The sequence below is a fragment of the Orcinus orca genome, chromosome 4 (genome assembly GCF_937001465.1).
Source record: "Orcinus orca chromosome 4, mOrcOrc1.1, whole genome shotgun sequence".
Taxonomy (NCBI): domain Eukaryota; kingdom Metazoa; phylum Chordata; class Mammalia; order Artiodactyla; family Delphinidae; genus Orcinus; species Orcinus orca.
The window spans coordinates 132,868,546-132,880,914 of NC_064562.1; the positions used below are offsets into that span (position 1 = coordinate 132,868,546).

Below are 12,369 nucleotides of genomic sequence, written 5' to 3' on the forward strand. Positions count from 1 at the left end.
TATGACTGTCTGGCACTGGGATAAAAAGATGAGACTGCTAGGGACTAACAGTGATTGGCAAAGAGTTCATGCTGCTCCAGGCCACACTTGGGGATCATAGAGATCAAGATGTCATACAACCTCTGTAACCCATATTGCTTGAGAAGATATACTAGATAAACCAATACATCATAGAGATGAGGAAAAAACCAAGCCCCAAAGGGTGGCTTAACAGCAGAGGGGTTAACAAAATCACTTAGTGGGAAAGTGAGTATTGGGTTTTCACAGGCCTCATATGAACAATGATTCTAATGTGTGCTATTCAGAATTCATCAATTCTGAGCATTGATGGCGTCATTTTGAGCGGTACACCAATTCACTGAGGTACTCAACATTAGCAATAGAAAAGACAATGAAAAGACAATGATCTCTCCCACAAATATCTGTACCATTTTCCAACTGTATTTAAATGCTACTTGAAAAAATAAGAGAAATTCATTAATAATTCTCTAAATTCATTGAAAAATTGCTAGATGAAATACTAGAAACAATTTTTAAATGAATGCAAGAGGCTTCCAGGAAAGCAGTGGTATGAATATAGGGAAAGAAGTGAGAACTGAAGCAGTTGGGTGCCCTGGGAGAACCTTTATACCCAGGCTGCCCAGAACTGTACATCTTCCAAGAGCAGAGAGCTCCATCTAGCATAAAAGCCATGCTCAGGAAAAGCCATTCACAAGGAAAAGAGTTCACTAGAAACAAGTGAATAAATAACCCTTCACAGAGGTAAGCAGGAAAGAAAACTGTCTAGAAGAGAAGGAGAGAAAAGCTCTCCTGAGAATTTATAGCCACTGGAAGGTTCAGACATGGATTTAGGATCAAAATTTATACTGTTTACGTGGTAAGGAATATCATACACTAAAATTCTTCATTTCTGGACCTATTTAAACTGGACTCAGGTCTGTAATGTCATCATACCCATGGCAGAAAGAAACACAAATCCTCCCTTGAGGAATGGATTTTAAAAGTTCAAAAGATTGTGTTTTATTTTGAATACAAGTTCACAATAAAAGAAAAATCACAAAACACATGAGAAACTAGGCCACCATAATCAAGTGTCACATAGATTATAAACAACAGGAACTTGGAATATTGGAAATGTACAAATACAAGGAATATATTAGAAAATAAATTAAATATATTTATATGTTTAAAGAAGTTTTAAAATGGAGGGGAGGGAAGTAAAAATATGACTAATCAGCAAGAGATTAGGCAGAATTGGAGGAAGAGATCTCCTAGAAATAAAAAGTATGATAATTGAAAGTAAGTATTCAATGTAAGAGTTAAATAGCAGATAGTTACAATGGAGGAGAAAATTAATAAAATGGAAGATTTTTACTTAAAAGGAGAAATTACACAGAATAAAGCAATCAAGATAAAAAGATAAAAAATTTTTAAAAAAGAATTGAAGACACAAGGAGAACAGAGAAAGTCCAAAATATATCTAGTCAGAATTTTAGAACAATCAGGAAAATTTAACCCAAAGAAAGTAATGTAGCCATAGTAAGTATCAATGTATTCTTTAAAGAAAAAACACCACCAATAAAGAAGGGAACTGTATAAAAATAACAGGATATAATCAAAAGGATACCACATTTGTAAATGTATACTGTTTAATATCATAGCCTCAAAATAAATAACATAAAATAACTACAAAGAGAAATTGACAAGTTCATCAACATTGTGGGAAATTTCTACCTCATATGTCTTGGTCATTAATACTTAAAGTAGATAAGACAACCAATAAGGTTGTAACCAGTAGATAAATAAGTCCTGTAGATTTAAAGCACAGTGTACTGAATACAGACAACAATATTGTATTATAATCACCAGACTTGCTAAGAGAGTAGATCTTAATTATTCCCACCACAAAAAAGAAGTGATAATATGTGATATGATAAAGACTACAATGGCAATCAAATTATGATATATAAATGTATCAAATCAACATGTTTCAACCTTCAATCTACACAATGCTATATATCAAATGTATTTCAATAAAAAATAAAATAAAATGGAGGAAATTTTTTTTTTAAAAAGGAAGACCAGTAAGAATGTAGATAATTTCAACAATACAATTAAAAAGTTTGATTTCATTGATGTATATAGAAGCCTGCCTTCAGTAATTGGAAAATATACATTATTTTCAGGCACACACAGAACATTTACAAAAATTGACTGTGTCTCACATGTCCTAAAGAATTGGTATCATACAGAACACATTTTCTGATAATAATATAATTACATTAGAAATTATGGCAGGGATTCTGCTTTTCCTATTTGTCCTGGACATGAGAGTTAGACGGCATTTCCAGCCCCTGGTAAATTTAGGAGGCTTAGGTCTGTCTTATGGAATGTGAGCAAAAGTGTTGCATGTACTGTCAGGCCTGAATACAGAATATTCTGTGCAACCTTCCACGCTCTTGCTTCCTCTTCTTCAAAAACGTAAGGAGCAGCGTGTTGAGAATTTTGGCAGCCTAAAAGGGAAGAAGCTTATTCTCTGTGTCATATACAGAAACATTCAGGTTGGACTTCAAATGAACAAGAAATAAACTTGTAGTGTGTTAAGCCCTTTGAGATTTGGAATTGTTTGCTGCCGCTGATAGTTTACTATGAGAACACAAATTAAAAATAAAATAAGAGCTAAAAATAATCCTCTCTGTTTGCAAATTTTTAAAAACAATTCTGGTAACTCAAGAGTTAAAGAGAAGAGTATAATAAATTTTTTTAGATACTGGAATTAAATAACAAATAACCCCCCACAAAAAGTTGGGGAGCAAAATAATATAGAAAATAAGGAAATAGAGACAAACATATAATAGAGGAGCAACAAAATGAAATGTTGGTCTTTGAAAAGAAGACAAACCTCTAGAAAGGATCCAGGGCAAAAGAGGTAAGGTAAAAATTAACAGTATTAGGAATGAAAAAGGGGAACACTGCAGATATAGCAGAGGTTTTTAAAATAAGAAAATATTTTAAAAACTAAAAGATAAGAGACATTGACTGCTTTTGTTCTGGACTAACTTGTCTGGGATGTTTGTATAACGAACAGTGTTGGAAGGTATAGTGTCTCCCTCTGGAGCAAACAGCCTTCATACTTACTGCCCAGTATAAAAGATTCAGGTTCCCTAAGCTTAGGGTTCCTTTTCTATAAGGCACCCAATGCATATGCAGGCATCCATCTGAGCCCATCCACATTGCCCCATGGGACTTGGAGACAAGGAGAATAGATGTAAATAGGAAGCTCATGCTGCTTGCTGTGCCTTAAGTAAAGTCTTTTATCTCTGACTCAGGAGTTCGTGTCTTCTTCCAGCATTCATGAAACTGTGGTAAGCTAACTTGGTGGCTTGTAAGTATGGCAAAATCTCAGAACTCACACAGTTCTTGACATTGACAAAATGATTTAAATATGTATGTGGAAGATCCAAGACAAGTTAAGATCTTCTTAAAGAAGAAAAACAGAGAGGATACTGCTTGCCCTGCCAGATATAGATTCATTATAAAGTTATAAAATTTAAGAGAGTGTGATATTGGGATGGAAACAGACTAACAGACCAGTGGAACATGACAGATGTCATAGAAACTGACAACCATATATAGAAACTTAATACTGATCCAATGATAATCCACTTGTGGGATGTAGAAATCACACACTCAGAGATCGCTTAACAAAGAAGGTAGAAAAGGGTCTTTCTAGTCCTTGCTTGGCTCAGTTCATCAGTCAGTTAATGAGTCCCTGTATAAAAGGATTAAAAATTTAAAAAGAAAAACATCTAACACTAATAAAATTTTATAATTTTTTTATGGTATAAAAATGGCTGGGACTTCCCTGGTGGTACAGTGATTAAGACTCCACACTCCCAATGCACAGGGCCTGGGTTTAATCCCTGGTCAGGGAACTAGATCCCACATGCATGCCGCAACTAAGAATTCACATGCCACAACTAAGGAGCCCACATTGCCACAACTAAGGAGCCCACATGCCACAACTAAAGAGCCCACCTGCCACAACTAAGACCCAGCACAACAACAACAACAAAATACCCTTAACATTTCAGCCAAAAAAAAGGAAAAAGAGGGAAGAAAGTATTCTAGAGAGCAAACAATGAAAGTACAAATGCAGTACCTTCTAGATAAAAGGGAGTTTTGTGTATGTATAGACTCATAGATTTCTTTTGTAAAAGTACCAGATGCAATAGTTCCTTCACAAACATTCTCCTCTGTGCTGATGGTATGGTTTGATAAAAGACCAGGGATAGCCTCTGATCTTTGCTACTTATAGTCAGAATGAATTGCTGTATATTAGACAAAACTGAAATTATCATTTTGAAACAAGGTATTTTCCAAGTCAAATGGCAAACATTAGATGAATTTATTCAGCCTCCTAGAGGTACATTTACAACCAAGTCATTTGGATGTTCTTAGAAATAAAAAGTGGTCATAAAACTGGGATATTCTAGAGGAAAGAAAGGACTTCCTTTATTTGACCCATAAATAATCTAAAAATTCTCTTTATCTACATGGTTTCCTCCAATTTTTATGGAAGCTGTTCCAAAATTCTTCTCTTTTTTCCCCTCCATGCACCCTATTGCCAAAACCTAAGCTCACAATTATTACTTGATCATACTCCTTCCTTCTTATTATCACTACCCAATTCCTTCCTTTCTAATCTGGCCTTTCAGAAGAAAAGCATCCTTGAGCCACTCCTCCCCTTTTTAATGTAAATGAGGGAGGCCCACACAGCTTCTTTCAAATTTGAGCTCTCTGAGGCCTAATGCTCAAAATATTCTTTAGGAATTGGCATCCAAAGGGAAAGTTGGGAATACTTATGTTAAGATTTGTTCTTTTTATGCAAGTCACATTGTACACAACTTTCTCCTTAATTGGACTACAAATTCCTCAAAACCTGGAACCATATTTTAATCATTTTTATAAATGTCTGCCATAGGTATGACCTAAAGAAGCACTCAGTATGACTCTTGAGCCCCACAGCATGTACTTTCTACTGTACCATCTGTGGGTGTTTCCACATTTCATTTAGGAGCCTAGAGGGAATTTTGAGGGAAGAGGGTCCAGGAGACTATAATATGAAACAACATTCACACAGCTAGCAGACCATTTTTACTTAGATTGTATGTTTATGTCATTCATCCATTTATTAAAGTATATTTATTAAGTGCCAACAATGTGTCAGACACTATTCTCAATGCTAGGGATACAGCAGAGAACAAAACAGACAATAATTCATGCCTTCATGGGGTCTGTGTAAATATGAAGACAGTGATTAGTATTATGGAGAAAAATCTGGGAGGATAGGGAGTTCTAGAGGAAGGAGGTAGTCTATTTTTTAACAGGGTAGACAAGGGATGCTTCACTGAGGTGGCATTGAGTAAAGGCCCAATGTGGTTTGGGAGAGAGCCACACAGATATCTGTATAACAGAGAAGAGCCCATTTTGACTCCATGTTGGATCTGTTTCTTTGACTTTAGCCTTTGCTTTTTGTTGCTTTTGTTATTATAATCATACACAATGGCCTGCCTCAGGGAACCCTACCAACCTGTGAATGGCTGTAAGAAAGAAGAAATTGACATCCCCTCCCCGAGGCTGGCCATTTCAGGAAATGTTTTCCAAGACTGATGGCACTTTTTACTTTACTTCCTCCCTGCTTCTCCCTCTCTATTCTGCCTTTTTATTTTACTTCCCTCTTTATTCTATAAAAGAAACTGGGGACTTCCCTGGTGGCCCAGTGGTTAAGAATCTGCCTGCCAACGCAGGGAACATGGGTTAGATCCCCGGTCTGGGAAGACCCCACATGCCACTGAGCAACTGGGCCCGTACACTACAACTACTGAGCCCACGTACCACAACTACTGAAGCCTGTGCACCTAGATCCCATGCTCCGCAACAACAGAAGCCACCGCAATGAGAAGCCCACGCACCGCAACGAAGAGTAGCCCCCGTTCGCTGCAACTAGAGAAAGCCCGCGTACAACAGCAAGACCCAAAGCAGCCAAAAAATAAAAAGAATTTTAAAAAAATAAGATAAAAAATAAAAGAAACTGGCATCCAGACCCCTATAAGATGGTTTTTGGGGACCCTATTCCGCCATCTTCTTGGTCTGCCAGCTTTCCGAGTAAAGTCGTGTTCCTTGCCTCAACACCTCATCTCCCTATTTATTGGCCTGTCGTGCAGCGAGCAGAGTGAGCTTGGACTCGGTAACATCTGGAGCAGTGTTCCTCTCAGAGGGAACAGCTTGAGAAAAGGGGGTCTAGAGCAGCAAAAGTAGGAGAGAGCATAGGAGGTGTGGTCAGTGAGTTATCAGATAATATGATTGTGGAAGATATATTTAGGCCATGTTTGGGACTGGATTTTACTCTAAGATAGGAACCGTTGGAGCATTTTGAGCAGAGGAGTAAAATTTATTTTACTTTTTAAAAAAGTTCTAGCTACTTTTCGAGAACAGACCTAAGTGAGATACATGTGGAAATACTACTGACCCAGGTCCATCTCCCTGATGGGCAGTAAGCCAAATGCTGAGATGCGGAGGTTTGCAACAAAGAAAGAGTATATTCATAAGGCAGCCAAGCGAGGAGACAGACAGGAGGACAAGTTTCAGATCTGCCTCCTTGAAGGCAAGGGTAGTAGAATATTTATGGGAGGGGCAGGGTGGTCTTAGGCGAGGGGAAAGGTGATTAGAGGTAGGGGAAAAGGTGAGGTAATCAGTGTCTTGTGCAGATGTATTCAGGTTACATTCTTCTGCATAGAAATGGAGGTGCTTAGTATGATCTAAGTTTTCTAGCCCTCTGACATCAAAACACCATTCAACAGACACCTGAGCAGGCCCAGTTTTAAGGTTGGTGGTCTAATCAGTCTTAGCCAGCTCTCACCAGACAAGAGCTAACTCCAAATTTCTGAATACAACTGGGCTACTTAAAGAGGAGAAAAAAAGAAAGAAAGAAAACAATGACTAAAACGAGCTTAATCAGTGAAGGCAGTTTACATGCAGAGGGATTTTAACAAGCTGTTCCCCTATCTGTTGCTCTGCAAGACAAGCTCAAGAATTCCTGTTAGTCATCAGCTTCTGTTAACTCTATGGGGCACAGTTTCAGGAATAGAAGATTGGCTTTGAGGTTATTGCAATAATCTAGGCAAAAGAAATAGATCAGAGTGGTAACAGTGGAGGTGGTGAGAAGGGGTCAGTTTCTGGATTTATTTTGAAGCCTTCAAAATCCAGGATATACCCAGGATTTGCTGACCAGATTTGATAAGGAGTATGAGAGAAAAAGGAAAGAACAAGAGATGAGTGAGTACAGGCAGAAAAGAGAAGAGGTTCAAAGACTAGGCCCTAAGCATTTCAGCATTAAGAGTTTGGGTTGCTGAATAGGAACCAGCAAAGAGGATCTCATCCAGTCTCAAGGCTTTAAGTATCATATAAGCACTGACAATTCTCAAATTTATATTTCTACCCCAGACTTCTTCCCTTAAATTCTAGCTCATATATCCCAATCTTCACATCTTCACTTGGATGTCTAATAGACATCTCAAAATTAACATTTCCAAATTTGAGCTTTTGACATTCTCCCCAAAATCCAATCCTCTCAGTCTCAGAGGGTGGAAACTCTATTCTTCCCATTGCTCAGCTCCCCAAACTTGGAGTCATTTCTCCATGTCATATCTTATAACCAATTCTTCTGCAAATTCTATTGGTTCTACTTCCAAAATATATCCAGAATCTGACCACTCCTCACCACCTACACTGCTCCCCACCCTGGACCAAGCCACCACCATCCTTGCCTAGATTATCGCAACAGCCCTTCTAAGTGGTCTGTCCTTGCTCCACTGTGCTCTGTTCTCCACAGAGCAACCAGAGTTGTCCTATTAGAACTGCAGTCATATCATGTCATTTCTCTGGATAAGACCCTCTAACAGCTTCCCATCCTAGAGTACAACTAAAGTCCTTATGATGGCTGATGAGGCCTACATTATCTCTGACCAATCTCCTAACTTCTCTCTCCCTTACTTTGCCCTAGTCACACTAGCCTCTTCACTGTTCTCCAATATACCAGACATGTTACCACCTCAGGGCCTTTGTACTTGCTCCTTCTTGCTGGGATGTTCTTCTCCTAATATATACTTCTGGCTTCCTCCTGCATCTCCTTCAGATCTTTAGTTGAATGTCATGTTTTCAATGAGGTCTTCCTCAGTCACTCTATCGAAAATCACAATCCCTACTCCCAGCAATGCTGTCTGCTTTCCCTGCTTTATTGTTTTTCTTAGTATTTATCATTATCTAACATACAGTATTCTTATTTGTTTATCTTGCCCTATGCCTATTTCTCCTACTAGAATGTAAGCTCCATGAAGGGGAGAATTTAAAAATTTTTATTTACTACCCAGTGCCTAGATAAGTAACTAATATGATAGGTGCTCAATAAATATTTGTTGAGTGAATAAACTAGGAGGGAAGAGAGGAGGAAAACAAAGATTATATGGTTTTCTGGAATCAGGAATGAAATCTCTTCAAGAAAAAAGGTAATATTGATGCATTTTTGACTTAAGATGTGTTTATTTGAGATGTGTTGAAGCCATGCATGCCATTTTGGCATCAAGAGCTTTGATACAAAATAAGGGAGCTAAAGGTCCCCTAACCAACATCACTTCTTGACCCACCACTGCATATCATGGAATCAGGAAATAAGAATGGAGAATGGATGATTAAGCTAATGGTGGTGAAGGCCTTGTTAGAACAAAGGCTTGTTAGAACAAAGAGATTGAATATAATAATAGATGTATTGTACATATAAACATAATACAACATAAGCCCAGAAGAGCAAGTAGCCCAAGAGCAAGCACAAACTCTACTTAGGAAGGTCAGAGAAGGTTTCAAGGAGGTAGAAATATTTGTAGAAGGGGACTGTAGAAAAATCAGTGGAGACTCACCAAGTAAGAGAACTCATCAAGTAGAGGGAAAAACTATTGTTTGTAAAACTTCTAAGTTCCAAACAATGAAGAGCCTACCAACCTCAAGCCCAAACATAGTTTTAATATAATCTTATCAGTCATATAAAAATGAAAACAGGAGAGAACAGCAAGAAAACTGGGACTGCAGTTGCTTACAACTTTTGTTGCTTGCTTGGAATAGACAGCAAAGAATGAAACAATACCTAGTTATATATCCTCTGAACACATTTTGACAATTTCACATTTCACCACCCAACCTAACCAGATCTGTGCCTTGGGAACCAACAATCAGATTATTATTTCCTCTCTTTCTTTGGGTAAGAGGGGTGCGGTACAGGTAGACTTCCATCCCCCCAGCCTAAAAATGACTTAAGAGCTTGATTAGATTGTAAGAGGGAAAAGGTAGAAAGAGGATTCTAGGATGATTCCTGGCTTGGCCTACTGGGCAGGTAGTGATAAGTATATTGTTTGAGATTGGGAATTCCTGATGAGGAGCTCATATAAGAGGATGATAAGCCCAGTTTGGGGCATGTTAATGTTGAGATGTTTGTGGGACACTAAAATGAGTTTTCTAGTTGCAATTTGGAATACAGTTAAGAAGGCCAGGAGATAGATTAGGATCTGCCATCAAGGAGGTCACTTGTGTCAAAAGTAATTTCAGTGAACTGACGGGGCACAGCCTAAGACTAATGAAATTGGGAAGTTGGCATGTCTGGACCTGTTCAGCACCTGGGCCCTTGTAAATTTACCCTGATGATGGCATGCTGGAAGGCCTGATGGCACCACTTGGCCCAGATGCCAAACCTCCATAGGCACATTTCCATTTCAACCTTGCATGGCACATACTTCTTCCCTCCTACCAGGATTTCTCTCCAACGATCAACCATCATAGACTTACATCTATCCTGAAGTGAACCACCCCAAATTGCAAATTATCAGAGTTTTTATTGTTTTACACAGCAATATTTGTTTCTCTTTTATCTCCAAACTGTCAAAGGTTCCTCTTTCTAAACACACAAGCACGCACACACGCAAATTGCTTTCTTTTTAGCTACTGAACTCTCTCTCCCCTTTAGTTCACAAACAGTTCTTTTAAATAAATGGTTTCCATTTGCAGCTTACACTTCCCATCCACTCATTCTTGCCTTAAATCCTTTCTATTTGGGTTCTGTTACTACCACATTAAAAAGTGTCTCTAAATTCTGCCAGTGACCTACTTCTTGCTAAATCCAGTGACCTTTTCTCATGTTATCCTCTATAATCTCTGTGGAGAATTTGACGGTGCCTTAAAATTCTCTTTTCTCTTGAACTTTGCTCTCCTGTTTTTTTCTTTTCCCGATTTCTTTAACTTTTTCTGATTCATCCTTTCAATAAACATTTACTAGGCATTGAATTTTTTACTCTTAAAATGTGTCATAATTTATGAGATAAAGTAGTAGGTGGATTTGGGTTCAGGCAAACTACATGGGAAACCAGTAGATTAGTGGACATTTGCATGGGAGCATAGAATCAGAATAAGGAGAGTTATTCATACAATTCAGATTTTGTTAATGACATTAGGTTCTGATGCACTGATAAATCACTCCCACATAGGATATATACTTAACAAGTATAACAGACCCTTCACTTTCTGTTTTATTTCTTAGCAATTCCTCTTTTGATCTACACATGCTTTATTTATATTAATCCCACAGCTCAATTCATATTTATATCTTTCTCAGTTAAGGCACTATTCTTTTTCTATCTGTGTGGCCTTCAACATGTGACTTAACCTCTCTGTGCCTTGTCTGCAAACAGGGGTTAAGCCATTATTTTTTAAGGTGACAACATATTTTGAATGTCATCCTTTCTCATGTTTATGCTAAAGTTAAACATTTTGGTGATAATAATAATAATGGCTAACATTTATTACACAATTAATATGAGCCAGGCATTGAGATAAGTACTATGCCATGCAACAGCCTTATGATGTTGATATTATGATTGTCCTTATTTTATAACCATGCTGCTGAGACTCTAGCATGTGATACATGGCTGTGAAGTCCAGATTCTGTCACTAAATTCCTTGACTATACATTCTTTTAAAAAACTTCATGTTTTCTTTAATTAACTTTTGTTTAATTAGGTCATGCTAAATTTGTATATAAAAGCAGGGGTGACTTCTTGCAGGTGAGAAAACTGTCAAAGAAAATGCTCCTGTAGACAACAGGAAAAATACAGGTTGGCTAGAATCGTGAAAGAAAATGTGACAAAGTTCTGGATAAATGCTGGGATTATACAAGCAAAAGAAAAAAAATGATTTGCAGTTTTTCTTTGGCAACATCTTTCTTATTATTCCTGTATATGAAACTTTCTCTCTTTCCAGGTTCCCAACCTTATTATGTTAGCTTCTGTCCTTGACAAGCTGGTCATCGGGCTCTGTTTACTTCTCCTTTTCTCCCCAGTTTACCTTAAGGCTTAATTTAAGAGCCTAGAAGGAAATGCTTAACTAAAAGACATAAATTTGCAGAGGAAGACAAGTAAAACACTGGGCTTGCCTATAAATGGATTATTTTGATGGCGTTGGATTTGATCCTTATTTTTGGCAGTGAAGGTGGTAAGTGTGTTTGTGTGTGTGGTACACGGGCCAGGAAAGGAAGGAGAGGTCTGCACAGCAACTGGCACGTTTTCATTGTTTATGTTCAGCATTTTAATAACGTTAGTATTTGCACAGCTGAAGGAAAGGAAAGCACCCTGAGGATAGACACCATGAGGAACTCTAGAAGTTTGAAAACCAGAAAAACATGAGTTGGGAAAGAGCCATAAATGTTAATAAGTAAAAAGCACCTCAGCCAAGATAAACCTAGTGTTGGGATGCTAAATTCCAAAGGGAATCAAAAAGGAGCACATTGAAATACTTAATCTGACAATTCTTAACTCTGTTTTTATCATGAAGGTATCACTACAGAGATATTCAGAGATCAGGAAGTTGGAGATTTCTGCACAGTATAATGAAAACACAAAAGCCTTTAAATGAGAACTTTTATTTATTTATTTTTAATAAATGTATTTAATATTTATTTATTATTGTCTGCTTTGGGCCTTCGTTGATGTGAGCAGGGGCTACTCTTTGTTTTGGTGCATGGGCTTCTCATTGTGGTGGCTTCTCTTGTTGCGGAGCACGGGCTCTAGGCACGCAGGCTTCAGTAGTTGTGGCACATGGGCTCAGTAGTTGTGGCTCGTGAGCTCTAGGGCGCAGGCTCAGTAGTTGTGGCGCATGGGCTTAATTGCACTGTGTCATGCAGGATCTTCCCAGATCAGGGCTCAAACCCGTGTCCCCTACATTGGCGGGTGGATTCTTAACCACTGCGTTATCAGGGAAGTCCCGAGAAAC

The 12,369-nt window shown here is 38.1% G+C and overlaps 1 long non-coding RNA gene across 1 annotated transcript in view; it reads right to left on the reverse strand.

Moving 5' to 3' along the window:
* Positions 1–557: 557 nt before the first annotated feature.
* The window catches only part of LOC117199541 (uncharacterized), a 69,766-nt gene continuing 57,954 nt past the window's right edge, over positions 558–12,369 (reverse strand). The window contains exon 4 of the long non-coding RNA XR_007476904.1: positions 558–3,772. This is a non-coding gene — a long non-coding RNA (uncharacterized LOC117199541). The remainder of the gene's footprint in view (positions 3,773–12,369) is intronic.